This window comes from Nycticebus coucang, chromosome 24 (genome assembly GCF_027406575.1).
Source record: "Nycticebus coucang isolate mNycCou1 chromosome 24, mNycCou1.pri, whole genome shotgun sequence".
NCBI classification, from domain to species: Eukaryota; Metazoa; Chordata; class Mammalia; order Primates; family Lorisidae; genus Nycticebus; species Nycticebus coucang.
The window spans coordinates 13,618,570-13,639,192 of record NC_069803.1 but is presented as its reverse complement, the minus strand read 5'-3'; the positions used below and the strand labels follow the sequence as shown (position 1 = coordinate 13,639,192).

Genomic DNA, 20,623 nt, shown 5'->3' with positions numbered 1-20,623 from the left:
TCCCTCAGTGTTTTCCCATGCATATTTCCAGAAAAGCTCCCATCTTCGTTCCTCTGTAGTTGGGAACTGGATCTCATTTCCCTTCATATTTAGTTTTAAGCCCTCTGAAACTGACTAGCCATTCCTCCAGGCAAATAAGGTCTTCCCTTTCCTCCTGAGATAGACTCTCACATGCACCCAGGGATCATTAGCATATCTTAAACTGTGCTTCATAAATCAAAATCTAAATTTCCTTCTTTGCATAGCCAGTCTTCCACTCACCTCTAGAGTATGAATAGAAAAATACTACCTGTATTTCCAAGTCCTTGGCTGCTGTGTTATTATAGCAATAATAATAGTGACAAGTAACATTCATTGGCCCCTGCTGTACATCAACAGTTGAAATAAACCCTTCACAGGCATCCCGTCATGTGATGTTAATGAGAGCTCTGTAAGTTAGGTGCTTTTATTGTTCTTACTGTACAAATAAAGATACTGGCTCTTGAAGACTCAGTAATTTGCCTGAAATCATGCAGGTGGGAAGTGTCAGAACCAAGGTTCAAGTTCAAAATCTCTCTGAATATAAGACCCATGCTATTAACCATTAGATTCTACTGTGTGGCCTAAAGATGCATCAGAATACAAATATGAATCTTTTGCACAGTGGATTCAATTACTATTCCAAATTCCTGTTCCTCCCTGTATCTACCCGTGTCCTCCTAAAAATTCAGCATCTTTTTTCTATGCCTTGATTTTGGGGTTGGCCAAATGACCTGCTTCGAGCAATGGAATATGATGGCAGAAATGATGGCTTAGGTCTTAAGGAAGTTTCCTGGGTTACCATAACAAATTACAGACTTAGTGGCTTAACCCCACAGAAATGTATTCTCTCATCGTCTTGGGGGCCAGAAATCCAAAATCAAGCTTTTGGCAGTGTTGGCTCCTTCTTGAGGGCTCAGGGGAGAATCTGTTCCACATTTTTCTCCTAGCTTCTGGGGGTTCCTAGCAATCTTTAGTGTTTCTTGGTTGTGTTGGCACATATTTAATCTCTGCCTTCATTGTCATATGATATTCGCCCTGGGTGTCTGTGTCCAAATTGCTCTCATAAGGACACCTGGCAATGGATTAGAGCCTACCTTAATCCAGTATGACCTCACCCTTGATTATATCTGCAGGGACCCTTTTTGCAAATAAGGTCACATTTGCAGTTAGGAGGTAGTCAGGGATTAGGACTTCAACATATCTTTTGGGACACACAGTCAACTAATCCACAGCCCTTAAAAGGCATTTGGTTTTTTGGTTTTTCTGCTTGGTCTCTTGTACTTATGCCATCAGCAGGAAAAGCCCCCCACCACAACCCTGGGAAACTGTTATCCTTCAGCCCAGACTCAAGAACAAACACCCGTGGACCAGGAGCTTCCCCAGCCAGACAGGTTACAGAGCCACCTCCATCTGCCCCGGGGTGTAAGAAGAGAAGATTGTTGTGGGAATCCACCCATGGATTATCCAAACATAATCCATGTTTAGAGATGGTTTTGAGTTGTAACTTGTTTGTGGAAATATCTAATCTGTGCAAAAAAATTTCCCAAACATGAAAACTAACTAATGCAAAGCCACAATGTGAGGGGAAAACCTATCCAACAGTAGTAACAAAAGCCATCAAATATCTAGTTCTATGACCCTTCAGATCTTGAACACTTGAATTTTAAGCTTTCTATTATTCTTGAAAGACTACTTTCCAATTAAAAAATTATTTAGGACTCCACTGGAGATTTCTTCTTGACGTGGATATGAAGGAGGAATGGGGAAGAGAAAAAAAAGAGCTAGAGATGGAAAACAAAATGCCCTGGCCCTCAGTTCTCTCTCAATCTATTAGTTGAGTGTAGGAACTTAAGTGGGTAAATGGGATAAAAATAATATCCATTAGAGTCATATCTAGACATTAGTTTCTTTTTAAAAAAAATTTTTTTTTAGTGTTGGGGATTCATTGAGGGTACAAAAAACCAGGTAGACATTTGTTTCTTGCCCCAGAAAGGCATTTCTGAGAAAAGCACAGCAGATGAAGAGGAGTAAAGCCATTTCATGAGGAAGAAATGTACAAAGTCTGATAATTTCAGGAACTCATCCTACAAAAAGTGCTTTGAAGGGTGGACTAGGTGCTGGTGTCAGCACACAGCTTCCCCAGGGGAGTACTTCGAAAGTGACCATAGTGATATTCAGCAAGGAGGTAGCACATTTTCTAAGATGAGTTTGAGAACTTAATTGTCTGGCCTTGTGTATATGAAGCTAATCACCACATTAGCTTTTCCTTCTGGAGACCATGGAGGTGACTATAGATCCCGTGGTTCGGTTCCAGCTGATTCTCATTCAGCCCTTTTTTTCCCATCCTTGTCCCCATCCTGATATTCCCAAGTATCTCCAAGAAGGATTTGCTATGCTGATAATTTGAGTTGATGTATTTATGGGGCTCTATTTTCCCAGAGGATCATCGCATATGATGCCAACATTCCTCTGGTAGTCTGGAAAATCTGGAGCTTGGAGAGGCTGAACAGTTCCCAGAGAACAAAATCTCAGGGAATTAAACTTTAGTCTGATCTTAAAATGATTAGAGCTCTTTTTCCTCCACATGCCAGGAGTATCTCTTTGGAAAAACTTTGATGGCCAATGTCATTAATGATCTTACATAAAACCCTCATTATTCAAACTATGAATCCAATTTTTAACTTGTTCTTTTCATCTCTGTTAGATTTGTGGTTTGCAGAAATTTGGGCTACTTTACCCCACAGCAAAAACAAAAAACAAAACAAAACAAAATGGAGTCACACTGTAGGAAACTGAAGCCTGAGTCACTCGAGTGATCTCTTTGTTACACGGAGTTCCTGGGTGATCATGCAGGAATCATTGCTCAACATCCAGAATTTCTAATTCGGCAAACAAAAAGCAATAGAAAGTTCATCTTTAGCTACCAATTACTCAATTTGAAAAGGACGTGTACATACTGTATTCAATTGCTACATACCTCTACAAAAACCACCTTAGGACAATCTGTTCCCTTAAATGAGCAGCTAGAAAAGTTACATTATGCCAGGCATAATTTTATCGTTTCTCTGGCAGACAGCTGCCTAGGAAATGAATTCAGCACTATTGTTTATTTCTTGAGAGTTTGCTATTGCATGAGGGAAGGCATATTTACAATACCATTGAATGGTGGACACAGGGCACGCAGAAGTGAAAAGCAGTAATTTTAGGTCACTTATTAAACCTCCCTGGGCACCAGTTTCTTTATCTATACAATGAAGTTAATAATGTTCCCCCTGCCATCTTAGAATGAATGTGTGAGCGAAACCTACTAGGTCCAGCACTTTAATAGATACTTCTGGAAATATAAAGGTAAATGAAAATTATCAATACTTCTTGGCTCAATGGCCATTAATGTTAAAATAACATAATTTATGTATATTATTAAACTCCATACACGGGTAAAGTAGTAGTAGCAAGCGGTGGTGGTGGTCATGGCAGTGATCATGGCAGAAAACTCAGAAAATCATAACTGGAAGAGAACGTAGAGATTCTGTGCTCTAACCCTCTCCGTTTGAAAAAACTGAGTTCCAGAGAGATTATTGACTTTCCAGGGATATACAAATAGTACAAGCTATTATTTGTTTTTAGTATACCCCAATCTTTAAGCAGATTCCTGGAAATGCAGAGAGTAAGAGCAAGCATCATCAGTCAAAATTTAATAGGAGGGTTGCCGAATACACTTGGAAAAGCCTTTCAGCTCTGCTTACCATGTGGGTAAGGAGAAATGACGGGTTTAGATTCTGGCTCTGTTTACTACCCTGTTTCCCGAAAATAAGACATCCTCTGAAAATAAGACCTACTTACGGGAAAGATAAGACGTCCCCTGAAAATAAGACCTAGCGCATCTTTGGGAGCACACCTTAAAATAAGTCTTATTTTCGGGGAAACAAGGTAGCTAGTGATTTGGGGCAGATTACTTAACTTCTGTCTCCTTTTCTCATCTGTAATAAGAAAGCAATAATAGTTCCAGACCTCTTAGGAGTATCGTGAAGGTCAAAGGGACTCCTATGTAAAGTGCTCAGAACAAAGCCTAGCACAGGCCAGGCTCAGAGCATCTCATCTATTTATACGATTCAAGCAGAGGGGCAGTGAGCCTCCTGCTAGTAGCCGAGGCACGTCTAAGGCAGAGAGCAGTCACAGTACACCCAAGGGGCAGCCTCCAAAGCGAAAAATGTAATGGTTCCTTTGTTCACAAACCAAACCAGAGCTGCTGCCTGGAGGGTATTTCTTCCTGTTCACACAGGTGTCAGCTGACACGGTGAGCATTTCAGATACACGGCTGAGCACGGATGCTGAGAATGAGCCTGTAATTCTAGGATGTGAGCAAGGCTCTCTCACCAGCTCAGCTCTGAACTGGCCACTGTGCTTCTGGGTTCATCTGAGGAAGCAAACAGTTTACAGAGAAGAGGCAGCTCGTGTTCTGAGATAAAGGTCTCGACTGACCATCACTCCCAGTTCATTAGCGCCCTCTGTGCTGCTGACCTGGCCTTCTGAGGGTTGTCAGGCAAAGCCTGGGGCGTGGGTGGGGTGTTGTTTGGTTTACACACCGATCCTGTAAGGTTTCCTAACCTCAGGGGAACATCCCAGCCACTGCTGACCCTGAAGCTAGGTCGAGGCCACTCTGGGACAACTCTACCCAGTTTCACTTGGTAGATAGAGTAAAATTAATGGCAAAGAAGAGCAGGACCCTGGCTGTCACCTAATCCATGTGATTAGGTGAAAGAACATGTGGCAGAGAAAGAACACGCCCCGCACTGGAGGTGTGGCCGGTGTGGGGCAAAACAGTATCCAAGAGGAAAAGGGAATTGTGCCCACCCAGACCTGGGGGGGGGGGGGGCGTGACCTGTCCCGAGAATCCCGTCTGTTTGATCTCCCCTAATCACCGCCCTTTGGAACAGAGTGACACTTTGGCTTCTTTGAACTGTGCAGTGGGGCAGCCAGCTCCCATCAGGCTCTGATCACAGGCTCTCTTCTGATGACAGTTTGACTTCCCACGTAGATGGCAGCACAGGGAGAGACTGTACTTGAAACAGAATATGTCTGGTTTCCTGGCCGATTTCACTTTTCTTTGTAAATTAATAAAATGGCATTTTGATTTACACACCCGTCTCTCGTGAAGTTGGTGAGTATGACGGAGGGCCCGATAAACTGATCTTACCTTGGCGTGCCGACAAAACCAATTTTCTCAGTTTTTGAACCTGAAAAATTAAGGGCCAGACTCTGAACGTAGCGAAATCACCAAGGTAATTCCCTTTTGAAGCATCTGGCAGCCAGACAGGTGGCCTCGCCTCCACCTTCTGTCAAACACATTTCTCTTGCGGACTTTCATCTTTCAAGGTGAACACTTCACATTCAATGCCCACTCATATGATTGTTTCCATGCGATAAGCTCAGGAAATGGGAAATTTGCCCCTATCTTGAGCTACCTAATCAATGTTTTGACATGTATATAAAGGCACCTAATCAACATATAATTCTAATGAGCATGTGACTTTTAGTATTTACACGTGTTATCTATTCAAAACCATGAAGCTATTATTTATCTATACACTGAGCATTTCTAACCCCCATCAGACAGTACAAATTAGGTGATGTTATTATTAATTAAACCCAGTGGTGCTAGTTAGGTGGCCCTTGTCCCCAAGTCCCTTGGTGTGTCCTGGAAGTTCTCTGAGGGGCTCTAACAAATGTTTGCAATCTTCTACTGTGACCTCTTTTTATTTATTTTTTTTATTTTTATTTTTTTTGCAGTTTTTGGCCGGGGCTGGGTTTGAACCCACCACCTCTGGCATATGGGGCCAGCGCTCTACTCCTTTGAGCCACAGGCACCGCCCACTTTTTAAATGTTGGTAGCCTGACCTCTTGAAAGCATTCAAGAGAGCCTGGCCTTTGTCACCACTGTTGCTCTTGTTGTTGCAACAATCCATGTGATTGCTTCTCCCAAGACTGCTCCTGGAAGTTTGCAAAGCTACTCTTTCTTTCTTTTTTTTTTTTTTATTGTTGGGGATTCATTGAGGGTACAATAAGCCAGTTACACTGATTGCAATTGTTAGGTAAAGTCCCTCTTGCAATCATGTCTTGCCCCCATAAAGTGTGACACACACTAAGGCCCCACCCCCCTCCCTCCGTCCCTCTTTCTGCTTCCCCCCCCATAACCTTAATTGTCATTAATTGTCCTCATATCAAGATTGAGTACATAGGATTCATGCTTCTCCATTCTTGTGATGCTTTACTAAGAATAATGTCTTCCACGTCCATCCAGGTTAATACGAAGGATGTAAAGTCTCCATTTTTTTTAATGGCTGAATAGTATTCCATGGTATACATATACCACAGCTTGTTAACAAAGCTACTCTTTGATACGTTAGGGTAACAAAAGACATGAAGTTTTCTCATGTCGTCTCCACACCCCTCGAGTTGCTCATTTGTAGGGTAGAAATGGATGACACCCGTCATCCTGATTGGATCATTACACATTGTATACCTGTATGAATATATCACATGGGCCCCCAAAATATGTACATGAGGCGAGAAACATGTTACAGTCTTCTCCATCTCCCCTGCCTGACATATGTTGAAAGCCTCTTCCTCTCATTCATTCATGCAGATGGACACCTGGAAGAAGTCACAGGGTTAAAAAATAAATCTCAGTTCAGGCTCAGGGTAAAAAAACCCCTGTGCTACCCAGTCATGTGTCCATATAACACACATCTGTGAACAGATGCTGAGGGTGACAGATTCTGAACTAGGTTGTGATGCCAGAGAAAAGAATAAGACATGGACCCTAGAACTTCAAATCGGGGTGTGAAATGACAGAATTCACTCATAATCACCCGTGATATAATGTCATATCTACCGTAATAATGATAGATACAAAATATGCTAAAACACAGAATAAAGAATAAAGAAGGCTCCCTGAAGCAGAGGGTACATAGCAGTAAAGGGCAGAGAGTAGAGGAAAAGGAGTGTCTTATACAGGCTAGAAGATAGTTAAATGGTCCATTAAGCATGAGTTTCCCAGGTTAATGAAAACAAAAGCATTCCAAGCGGGAGGAAAAGTGTTAATAAAGGGTTAAAGAAAATCACTTCATTTTATAAATTTAATAATTCTGTAAATTTGGGAATTCCATAAATAAGATTTTGTGTAGCTAGATCCCAAAAGGACTCAACATATACATAGCAGACTTTCAGTAAAACCTCTTGAAAAACCTGATGTTCTAACAGGACTTGATCCCTCTTTTAATTGCTGAGACTGAACCATACAAACATAAGAGGAAACGTAATGCACTTGAATCATCCCCAAACCGTCCCACTACCCCAGTCTATGGAAAAACTGTCTTCCATGAAATCAGTCAGTGGTGCCAAAAATTGAGGACCACTGTTCTAAGGAGTATTTGCTGCTAGAAATGGGATTGCAAAGGAAGCAAGCAAGCAAATATTACTCAAGATTCACCACATAGGCCACAGTATTTAAGTGGGAGCCGGGATTCTGAATCTACCGGTTTAACAGGTGAAGATGTCTGTCATTAGTTAGAAGGAGTTTCAACCTCCGGAAAGAGAAGTGTCGCTTCAGGGACTAGGGGAATTGATTTCAGTTCAAAGAGCCTGGAAAATTCTGCCTCCTCAGAAGGATCCCTGTCAAATTTTGCTTTACCTGGGGAATCAGAAGTGACATCTCTCTACAACATGAGTAAATACAAATATCTTCCAGAACTCTGCAATGGAGGTTTCCATCTGAAGTTGCTCCTGGTGTCCGAATTGTGATTGTCTTGTTCGTGATGAGGAAGCCACGGCAGGCTGACAACAGACAACTCACACCTCAATACGACAAGTTTTGTAGCAATCTTTTCTTACATTTTCTGCATATTGATATAAGAGTTTTAAGATGAGTGGACAAATACCCAATGCAGTCAAGCCCATCTACAGAAAATATACATTTTCCATTCTCTTTTTCAAGTCAGACAAAGCAGACTTGCATCTCAGCATTAGCCTCTAGTCTGCAATCTCTGTTCAAGGGCATTTTTATCTAAAATACAAATGTAAACAGCAGGAAAATTCATGTGCCTGAAATATGCAGATCCCTACTGATTGACAGATCAAGGACCTATGTCAAAAGGTGCAGTAGTTTTCAGGGCCAGAAGTGTTAGTACTAGTGGTACACTGAACAGAGAAGTCACCTGCAGCCTGAAGCTCATTCCTCCAGGCAGAGAGCCAGCTAATTTGCAAGGAGCTGCAAATTCTTTAAGATTAGAATGGCAAGTCCCAAATTCAGATCCCACCACTGTTCTATATTGTAGGTTTAGTATGGAGGGAACTTGAAAGCTTACTGGAAAAGGAAGGCACTCCAGCAATAACACCTGCCGATCCTGTGGATCATCATCCAATTGCTTTCTGGAACCCAGTGTGGTATTTTAGACATTGTGATTTGTCCAGTAACTTCCTAGGATTGATTCTTTCTTCTGACCATTGTAACAAATACTCAAACTCAGCATTGTATATGTAAGGATGGGAGATATGTTTTCATACAAATGTTCTAGGGCAATATGAAATTACATCAGGATCAGGGACCACCTGTACACATCCTCCGGCATGCCCACTCCCCGAAAGTATCCAATCGTCCTTTTATTACAGAAAGGTCTTCTGCCTATGGCCAGTGTTCAGGCCTCTCTCTCTACAGTGGGAGGACTTGCTTTGCACACAATTCAAGCCAGTGTTCTCAATAATAACCATGATTTCTGTAACTGTGGTAGGATGGATCCACCCTAGAATTGCTCTTTCTGTGAGGGAGAGAAGAGGAGAAATGGCAGCAGCATTTTGTACAGTATGCGAACAATTTTATCACTTTTACTACCTAGACCCCAGAGCACTGGAGGGAGCTCCCAGGAGTGTTATTTGAATTCCAGGGCACTTCAGCAATCCGAAGTGCTCTAATGACCAGCTTCCCAGCCAGAGTCTGATGCTGAGCCAGCCCACACATCTGACGCTGTTCTCTCTGATGGCATCTTATTCCTTAATGGTCTAATTCCACCCAGGCATGAACTAACTCCTCAGCATCCCGTTCACTAAGTGCCTGCACCTGCAGAAATCCCAGCTGGGACAGATTTTGAGTTGCTGCCCATGGGGGCTTCATGCCACATCTGACACATGGCTGGCTGCTCAGGGGGGCTGCCCAACTCCATGCGCTGGCATCATTGAACCTGAATATGAATGTAGCTGAGACCCCAGTACTACTCTCTTCTACAGAAAATAAATCCTCTCTTTCTGAAAGAGCCATAAGACGTTTTCCAAATATTAATCATATAGTCAGAAATCTCAGTAAATTCACAAAAGCAGAAATTGGGTAGGTCACATACTAATAGTGTTTGATTTAAATTGTAACCAAAAACCCCCCTTTCACTTGGAATTTTATTGTATTTTATTTTTTGATAATAATTTTTATTAGAAAGTATTGGTCTTTTTTTTTTTTTTTTTTGTAGAGACAGAGTCTCACTCTATGGCCCTCGGTAGAGTGCCGTGGCCTCACACAGCTCACAGCAACCTCCAACTCCTGGGCTTAAGCGATTCTCTTGCCTCAGCCTCCCAAGTAGCTGGGACTACAGGTGCCCGCCACAACGCCCGGCTATTTTTTTGGTTGCAGTTTGGCCGGGGCCGGGCTTGAACCCACCACCCTCGGTATATGGGGCCGGCGCCCCACTCACTGAGCCACAGGCGCCGCCCAGAAAGTATTGGTCTTTTGTACAATTAGGTATCAATTAATTAGGAAGTTTGGGCAATATAGAATTTTCCTAGAAAAATACATGTATGAATATTTATATGTCCCTCATCAGCAGTAGGGTAGGAAATCTTAACAGAACCAATCCATAGGAATATCCTCATTTGAAATTTTAAAAGAAAAGTCTTCTTTCTAATAACCTTTATGGTTCTCAACCTGTGGGTTGCAACCCCTTTGTAACAATGAAAATACATTACCGCATTAGGAAGGTTGAGAACCATAGCATTTAGACCAGCGGTTGTCAACCTCTGGGTCGCGACCCCTTTGGGGGTCAAATGACCCTGTCATAGGAGTCACCTAAGACCATCCTGCATATCAGATATTTATATTACGATTCATAACAGTAGCAAAATTATAGTTATGAAGTAGCAACGAAAATAAATTTATGGTTGTGGGTCACCACAACATGAGGAACTGTATCAAAGGGTCATGGCATTAGGAAGGTTGAGAACCACTGGTCTAGACCAAGGAGGAGGTCAGTACTGTAGGCCCTCCACTTCCATAGGTTCCACATCCACAGATTCAACCAACCATAGTTTGAAAATACTTGGGAAAAATAATTATAGAAAATTTTTTACATTGTAGCTGCTGTGTGCTAAGTAGTTAGAGGACGATGATTGCACTTGCAATGAAAATGTACTGACTTTTTTCTTGTCATCATTCCCTAAACATTCAGTGTAATGACTATATATAATGCATTAGATAGTATAATTAATCTTCTAATACTTATATAGGAAGATATGCATAAGTTATATGCAAATACTATGTCATTTTATATGCAGAACTTGATTATTCTCTGATTTTGATATTTACTTGGGGGTTTGGAACCAATCCCCTTGGGCACCAAGGGACGACTATAATGTATCATGTAGAAAATAGTGAAAATAATGAATACGTATCAAAGCATGAAATGAGGCCATTCAAGATTTAGAAATAAATTTGTTAATTTTAGTTGTTTAAATTTTAAAAAGGAAAAATCAAACTAAACTATAAAGGTAAATTTTTGAGAAAAAGAAAAAGAGGGCTCCCGAGGAAGGAAATAAGGAAGTTAAGGGAAGAAACAGTAGCAGTAACTTACTTATGAGCGCCTGGTACATACACAGTTCTTTTATATGCATTCTCCAAACCCCCCAAGATTTCAATTTGGGTGTCATTATCATTCCATTTGCAGACGAGGATACTGAATATGAAGGAGAATGTGGAGCATGTACAAGCATTCATAGCTCTTAAGTTATGGAAGAAATTTGAGCTCAAGTCTCAAACATTGCTTTACTTCCACTATACTCTGTCCAATTCAGTGTGCTCTTTCTACTGTGCTGTATTAATACAAACACACGTGATAAAATATGCCACATCCCACATCACTGAAAAAATATGTATAGTGGATAAACTTCAGAAAAACATAATAAAAAAGATACCATTATAAATATAATGCTATATCAGATGCAGAGATTGTAAAATTTAAGCTAGTACTGTATAAAAATACACAATAATATGTAAGAGGGTCTCAATAGAATGATTTTATAAATGTATAAAATGACTAAAAGTGGCACAACAAATTGTCTATCTACAATCGTCTGTCTATGAGGAATCAATTTGGCTTCAAGTAACAGAAAATCCAAAAGAACAGTGAAGTGTAGTCCAAGTATTGTGGGACTCTCAAACTTGTTTATTTGTTGCTTTACATCTCAGACATGAGGTTTCTACTTTCCGGAAATTGCACATAACACTTTTGCATCCAGTGTGTCTTAGACAGATGCTAAGATAGTTCCCAAATATCACAAATACCTCTTGGTATTTGTACCCTTATATAATCCCTTCCCTGAAGTGTGGGCAAAACCTATCAGTGGTTTCCATCAAAAGTTCTTCTAAAGATGATGAGATATGACAGCATTTTCCCTTGCTAGTTTAGATAAGTAAGCCAACATATAAAGGCACCCAGTGACAAGGAACCAGGCGTAGCTGTTGGTTGACAGCTAGGGAAAATCAGAGTCCCTCATTGTGATAGTCTACAAGTAACTAATCTGGCCAGCAACCACTGGAGCTTGAAAGTGGATCCTTCCCCACTCAAGCCTCAGAGGAACCCCCAGATCTGATTGCCACCTTGATTGCAGCTTTTTGAGAGATGCTGAAACAAAGGATAGTTTTCCTGGGTCCAGACTCCTGATTCAAATAAAATGAGGTAATAAATGTGTTTCAGTTGCTATTGTGGTAACATTGTTACATAGTAATAGATACCAATACTCTCTCCATCACTAATAATTTGTTTGGCAACACATAGCTGCAAGGGAGGCAGAGAAATAGTCTTTATTCTGGTTGGCTGTATCTAGGCCAAAAGTCAGAAATCCTACTACCAAGAAGGAAGAGGAGAATAGATATTGGACCCCAACCAGTGATCTCTGCCATAGCAGACTAAGTGAGCGAATAACCTAGAAAAAAAAAAAGAGAGAGAAATGTCATCAGAGGACTAGATGCGATATTATATTTCAAGCCACAGTACCTTTAGCATTAAATTCTTTCAAATATTTAAGAAAAAAACTCATTGTTATTAAAAGAAAACTCCTGCAAATTATCTGCTGCTGGGGACATGTCAAATGAGAATAATCCTTTTAGCAAAAAAATGTATAATACATACTAAGAGCCATAAGATGTTTCTATCCTTAGATTCAGTAATTTTATTTTTATAAGTATGCCCTAAGGAAAAAATACCAAATACAGAGGAATAAAGCTATGCGATGTACTGGTCATTAAAGAAATATTACTAATAGAAAAAATTTAAATCATCTAAATATTCATTAACAGGTCAACCAATAAGTAAGTTATTGTCCACATTCTCAATGAAATTATCATGTAGTCATTAAAAATAATTGTGAAGACTATTCTGCAGCATTAAAAAATACAATGTTAAATGTAAATTAATGAAAACAGAATTCAAAAAAACCTTATTAAAGAAAGAATATCAATTGGTGGGACCACACCTACAGTGCATCTTACAAGGGTACATGGGAAATTTACTAAATGTAGAATACAAATGTCTTAACACAATAACTAAGAAAATACCATGACTATGTTAACCAGTTAGATGAAAATATTTTAAATTGTATATAAAACCAGCACATGGCACCCCATGATTGCATTAATGTACACAGCTATGATTTAATAAAAAATAAATAAATAATGAAGAGTATAAAGAGTAAAAAAAATAGAAAGAAAGAATATCAAATAATGAAATCACCTAAAATAGTTAGAATTACCATCAAATTTTACAGTAGTGAACCTACAGTTCTTTGAAGAGGGGGGGGGAAAAGGAATTAATGGCAAAACAATGATAGAAGTGATTGTCTTGGTTAATTTGTAATGTTGTTGATTGTTTGTCTCATGTTTTCCGAATTTTCTCTGATTACTTGTGTCAATGACATATTTATTTCAAAATAGCTATGTTTCAATGATAAAAAAAAACCTTTATATTATAGATTAAACATCACAGTCAATATATGGAACACTTTGGGTTATATTCTGCATATATTATCTAATTTAATCTTCACAATAACTCTATGAAGTCACCAGCAATAAGGTCCCCATTTTACAGTCACGGAGCTGAAGGACAAGGAATGTTGAGCTCCTCACCCGGAAACACAGCCAGGATATGGCAGATATAGAATTAAAAGCCATGTATGTGTATGATGTATGTCTGATTCTAAAGTCCAACATTTAAACTGCTGAGCTAAAGAGCAAGGACTAAGTGAAAAAAGGAGGAAATAGCAAATAAAATTTCATGAGAGAAATGAACAGCTAAGGCAACTGCTCGGGAAAACACATTTAAGAGGAGAAACTAATAGAGCTCATAAATTCAAAGCCCAGAGTCCATAGCCCCCTGAGTGTCACAGGGCTTTGGGTGTTCTGTTTTAATGTTTAGACATCCAACATTTTAAGAGCTGAGTCCTTTGTGGTCAAACTCCTTGAAACAATGAGCTTTATGCATGGGCTGCTTTTGTGCCTAATGATCCATAGCAGAAGAGATTGCTGGCCTTGTGACCTCCATCTACTGGCAACTGTGAGGCCCACACGGTCCTCCTAACCTTCTTGCTGGTTATGTGGCCATCCATCACAAGGCCACAAGCACAATAGTGAAGCACTATTGAGTGACAATCATTTCAAAGGTAAGATGAAAAACTAAGTTCTTTGAAAATTCCTTGGCTGAGTCATACCACAAGAGTGCAGTTAGGATTTTGTGAGTTAGGCAATGCCTGCTTCACACAATAACAAGTTTTTGTGTATGATAATAACTTCCTCAGCATTGCTGACCTCTTCCCATGCAGAAATGAATCTGTTCCATATAGAGTCATCAATAGTACAGCCCGGATCACTCTATCCTTTTGAAAGAATCATTGCCTTCATCTAGAGGTCAATGTTAGTAGGATCAGAATAACATCCTGCATTTTTAATGAGTTTTTCAAATCATATTTCTTGTACAAGGTCAGGCCTTTCTGACATTTTTATTTCATCTTGGAAGGAAAGTTAGATGTTTATAGATCAATACACACTTTTTAAAGTTTTCCTATACTCTGCTATTCAAATGGCATACACTGGAATTTGCACGTGTTCTATAAATTTGCATTTAGGAGAGAATATGATGGGCAAATTTGTCCATATGTTGATCACAATTCCTCTAATATGCTCTCTCTGGGTTTAATCATAGGATGTTAATTCAATTGGGCTTAGAATTCTAATGAATTGAAAATTCTAATGAATTTCCAAGCAAAAAAACCTTCCTTGTTCCTAGACAGGACATATTAATATCATAAAGGTGTGAGTTCTCCCGAAGTTCAGATATACATACAGTGTAATCACAATAAAAAAAAATAAGCTTTCTCTCTGGAGGTTGACAAGAGATACTAAAGTTCATATAGTGAAATAATTATACAAGAAGAGCTACAAAAACACTGAAAAGGGAGAACTGTGAAAGCAACCAGCCCTCTTGGATAATGAGACTTGCTCAAAGCTTCTAAAATCAAAGCAGCATGCTTTGGCCTTATAAACCTTACAAACAGACCAGTGAAATAGAGTAGAAAGTCTAGAACTCAACTGCATACAGAAAGCTACAGGATGATAAAAGGAACATTTCAAATTACTCGAGCAAAGATGGATGGATTTTTAAATAAATGAGATTGGGACAACTGACTGCTATTTGAAAAAAAAGATGAAATAGATCCATTCCTTAGAACCTTCCTCCCTCCCATCCTTGGATCAGAGATCTAAGTGTCAGAAAAGAAACCACACAAATACTAGAAAGTAGGAGTTACTTCGCCTAGAATATGGATGTAGGAGAAGACTAACTATAACTCCAAATCCAGATGCAATAACAGAAAAGAGTGATAAATTTGACTGCATTCATAAAGTTTTGAATAACAAAAATACATCATAAGCAAAGCCAAAAGATAAATAGTACATACGGTAGAACCTCTGTTAAGTTGACCACCCAAGGAACTGTACCACATTGCCAACATACAGAGGTGGTCAACATAAGGAACTAGGCCTACTGTACTGATACGTACATGTGATATGTATCCAGCCTATGAAAATTAGGTCACCTTAAGGTGGTCAATGTAGGGAGGGGGCCAACTACAAAGGTTCTACCATATTTGCAAAGTCTATCACGGATAAAGAGTTAATATCGCTAAGAAACTTTTAAAAAATTTATGGGGAAAAAGAAGACCAAAACTCAATAGAAAAACAAGGAGACAGGCAACACACCCAAAATATACATAAAAATGTTCCCTATGAAAAAATGTTTAAGTTTACTCATAATAGTATAGACAGAAATTAAAACCACACTGCTATACCATTTTTCACCTATCAGATAGGCAGAAATTCAAAGCTTAATTGCATAATCTATTGGCCAAAACTGTAGAGAAACAGGTTCTCTCTCTTTTATACATTGTTGCAAGAAATGCAGAATGGAGTGGAATATATAATAAAACTATATATGAATTTACCTTTCAGCCTGGCCATCAATTTCCCTTCTATAAACTTACTTGGAAGATACATCTATAACGTTATAAAAATTTGGAAGCATGGATTGGTCATTGCTTTTCATTACAAATTATTGGCAATTGTCTAAACACCTAATCACGAGGAACTGGTTAATTACTATGGTACATACACACAAGGGAGTACTATACGGTGGGGAAAAGGATGATCTTTATAAACTGATATGAAGTGATTATCAGGATATTTTGCTAAGTGAAAAAAGTAAAGTACAAAAGAGTTCATATAGTACATTACCTTTTTGTGTAAGTAACAAGGAGCAATAAAAAATACATCAATCAATTTATTTGCTTATTTTTACAACACACACACACAAGATGAGCCATAAAACAATAAAATTTGTCACCTACAAAGGATAACAGACAAATTCAAACTGAAAAACATTCTATAAAATAACTAGCCTGGGACATCCATAGTGCAATGGTTAGGGTGCTGGCCTTAAGCTCTGGGGCTGGTGGGTTTGAACCCTGCCTGGGCCTGCTAAGACAAAACAAAAAAAAAAGTAGCTGTGCATTGTGGCAGAAACCTGTAGTTCCAGCTACTAGGAGGCTGAGGCAAGAGAATTGCTTGAGCCCAAGAGTTTGAGGGTGCTGTGAGTTGTGACGCAACAGTACTCTACTGAGGGTAACAATGTGAGGCTCTGTCTCAATAATAATAATAATAAATAACTGGCCTGATTGCTTCAAAAATGTGAATGTTATAATAGATAAAGAAAGGCTAAGATATAAAGGAAATAGAGATAAATACATAAAAGAAAAAAATTTTTAAAAGGCAAAGAAACATTTCAGATTAAAGGAGAAAAAAGAGACATGACAATTTAACCTCATCTGTGATCCTGGTCTGTATCCTGAATTGGAGAGAAAAAAACACTGTATAAAGGTTTTTACTAGAATAAAGGACAAAATTGGAATATGTCTCAGATAATTATTTATTGTATCTCTGTTGAATTTCCAAATTTTGTAACTGTACTGTGATTACCTGAAAGAATATCTTTGTCCTAAGTAAGGTGCTAGTTCACCTGCTGTAAATAATTATGTGTGTGTTCTGCTAGGCCAGGAGCCAGACACCTGCCAGCAGTTAGGGCCGGAGTTGGAAGGAGGGGGCCCACAGGGCAAGAAAACTACGAGGATGTGAATGTGCTTGGCTAAGGCAAATGCAACTATGTAACTACATTAACTAAAAGGGACTCTGGTTATTTATTTATTTTTTTTTTAATTTTTTAAAAACCGATTTTAATTAAAAGTATCCCTTGAAAGCAAAAAATACAGAAGATTGTAAATGTGTAAAGTTTTATACCACAAATAGATCTCCATGTCAATTAGACATACCATTTAAATACATTAAATCAAACGTTTATGATTAATGTTTTTTTTTTTTTTTTTACCTACAAGGATGGGCATGATTTTTTTTTCCTCTTTTTTTTTTTTTTTTTTTAATGTTGGGGATTCATTGAGGGTACAATAAGCCAGGTTACACTGATTGCAATTGTTAGGTAAAGTCCCTCTTGCAATCATGTCTTGCCCCCATAAAGTGTGACACACACTAAGGCCCCACCCCCCTCCCTCCATCCCTCTTTCTGCTTCCCCCCCATAACCTTAATTGTCATTAATTTTTCTCATATCAAGATTGAGTACATAGGATTCGTGCTTCTCCATTCTTGTGATGCTTTACTAAGAATAATGTCTTCCACTTCCATCCAGGTTAATACGAAGGATGTAAAGTCTCCATTTTTTTTAATGGCTGAATAGTATTCCATGGTATACATATACCACAGCTTGTTAATCCATTCCTGGGTTGGTGGGCATTTAGGCTGTTTCCACATTTTGGCGATTGTAAATTGAGCTGCAATAAACAGTCTAGTACAAGTGTCCTTATGATAAAAGGATTTTTTTCCTTCTGGGTAGATGTCCAGTAATGGGATTGCAGGATCGAATGGGAGGTCTAGGTTGAGTGCTTTGAGGTTTCTCCATACTTCCTTCCAGAAAGGTTGTACTAGTTTGCAGTCCCACCAGCAGTGTAAAAGTGTTCCCTTCTCTCCACATCCACGCCAGCATCTGCAGTTTTGAGATTTTGTGATGTGGGCCATTCTCACTGGGGTTAAATGATATCTCAGGGATGTTTTGATTTGCATTTCTCTAATATATAGAGATGATGAACATTTTTTCATGTGTTTGTTAGCCATTCATCTGTCGTCTTTAGAGAAAGTTCTATTCATGTCTCTTGCCCATTGATATAAGGGATTGTTGACTCTGGTTATTTTACTTTAGCCATAACATCTTTATCTAAGGCAAAAGGGGGAATCCCTTTAATTGTGGAAATAGTGTCCCTAAACTGTCTCTTCCAGTGTCCTTGGCAGAGTGAAAATCACCCCCACCAGTGCAATGCCAGTTTATAAATACCATGGCAACTCCCAGACGCGAGACCCCCATCTCTTTAAAAAAATTGTTTTAATTATCTGGATATGGTGGGATATACTTACAGTCTTAACTACTACTAACCCTATAAGGATAAGAAAGAGGAGAATTCCCACTTCTAGGAATTCTCCACCCCTTTCTCAAAAAAAAAAAAAACCATGAAAATTTCACCCCCAGTGTCGCATACTATTAGGGATTAACGTAAAAGAATAGCCCTGAGGAACACTGTCCCTTCTTAGATCAGTCTACTTGTTACTTGTTCTTAAAAAGAGTGTTCTTTGCTTCCAGTAAACCTCTCTGACTTGCTTATACTTTGTGTCTGAATTCTTTTCTCTCACTTCGTACCCTGTGCTTGAATTCCTTCCTGCGGACGGGGCAGGAACCCATCCTGCCGTTGAGGGTCCTGGTCTGCGCTGGGATCACTGTGCGTAGGTATGTTTGTGGAGGAGAGAAAAAATGAGGTAACATGTCACAAAGAATTGGTGAATTGGAGTACATCATATATGGGAATTCTCTGAATATATTCATATACATTATATTTCTGAACAGATCAAGGGATTTCTCCTTGTTCTCATTTGCATCCACGTGGGACAATTCTTTCAAATAAAAGATAATAAGGGCTGGCACGGGGGCTCACACCTGTAATCCTAGCGCTCTGGGAGGCCAAGGTGGGTGAATTGCTTGAACTCAGGCGTTCAAGACCACCCTGAGCAAGAACGAGACCCCATCTCTAAAAAAAAAAAAAAAAAAAAATAGCCAGGCCTTGCAGTGGGCACCTCTAGTCCCAGCTACTTAGGAGGTGAGGCAAGAGGCTCCCTTGAGCCCAAGAGTTTGAGGCAGCTGTGAGCAATGATGCCACCACACTCTACTGACAGTGACAAAGTGAGACTCCTTCTCAAAGAAAAGAAAAATTTTTTGAGAAGACAATATTTGATATTCCTAACTCATCTTCATCTTTGACTAGATAAATCTGTTCCTTCACTGATATATGTTGTTTTTATCTTACAGTTTGACTTGGAGGTGGATAAGAAATAAGAAAATTTCTCCCCACTTGACAAACAGAAACCGAAAACAAAAAGCCACAAGTTCTGAATAGAGAACACTCTTGCCAGAAATTAGTGAAGGAAGAGGATCCACCTGGTGTGGGTTTTGTGCTGGGCCTCCTGGAGACAGAAGGGGCCTCTGTGGTGGTTTGAAGTAAGGTGTGAACCCAGGGAGAGAGTTGGTGCTGAGAACTTTCTCAGCAGCCCTGGGGCTGTAATGAGTTTACTGCTTCCTGGGAGGTTCCCAGGAGAGCCAGGGATTCCAACAGAGAGCTGAGGTCAGCCTGGGCTGAGACCATCCTCTCTCTTTACCCTAACAAAGTAACAGAGCCACACAATGATAATTATAATTATGATTATTTTTTTCCCTTATTCTTCCTAAACTCATTTCTATTCAGCCTATTCAGTTAAAAATGCAGTTCTCTAATGATTCATTCACCAGCCTGCTCCTATATTTAATCATGCCTTACCAACTCCCTCCAAACTATTTGAAATTAATTGTTATCCAACAAGGCCCAAACCCCTCATACTCCCATCTTATTGTGAGGCACGCCATTTCCTTAAGTTATAGCAGTAATTAAACTGTGCTTTAATTAAGTAAGCCCTATCCTCTTCTCCAACAGTCCCATTCAGGCAATTTCCGTCAAGTAATTTCCTTCATTTCAATATTACTACTCACACCTACTGTGTTTAAAGGCTTATATATGCAGGCTCAGAATGAGATTTTGTGTTTTCTTCGGATGTTGATTAACAACCTTGGCAATATTTGTAATTTCTAAGCTCTATAAAATTTAGACCCTTGTTTTTTCCCTCCCAAATCTCTCCTTCGGGGGGTGGGGGGGAGGAAAAAGCCTTTCTGCTGTTCTCCAACTCAAATGTAATCAGCATATAAATCTCCAGACCCAGGGAAGCAGGGATGTTTATAGGTCTTGCTGTTATTCACATCAGAAAACATAGCAGACTGGAGAATGCAAACCCAAGAGCCTAACTAAGATGAAGCTCCATAATGTGGAATTCCTCTGATCCCTATGAAGTTACAGAAAATATAGGGAGTCCAACATAGTTCTACTCCCTGTCAGTCTTGCAAACAGAAGGTGATATTATGTTCACTCAGGTCAGACCTGAGTGTCCTAAACCAACATGATCCAAGCACCTTAACTGTGAAGGTTTACATGGCTAAGCCCCAGCCCCCGATCAGTCGCTGCTCACAATTTACAGTCAGATTGGGCATTTTTCTCAGTTTATCAGAAACCCTTCCCAGTAGGCTATAGGGCACAGGTGACCAA

The 20,623-nt window shown here is 39.5% G+C and overlaps 1 non-coding gene across 1 annotated transcript; it reads left to right on the top strand.

Moving 5' to 3' along the window:
* The first annotated feature begins 13,052 nt into the window (after positions 1 to 13,052).
* LOC128576601 (small nucleolar RNA SNORD65) lies at positions 13,053 to 13,125 on the top strand. Its single transcript, XR_008377440.1, has one exon. It is a non-coding gene; the product is annotated as a small nucleolar RNA SNORD65 (small nucleolar RNA).
* The last annotated feature ends 7,498 nt before the right edge of the window (positions 13,126 to 20,623 follow it).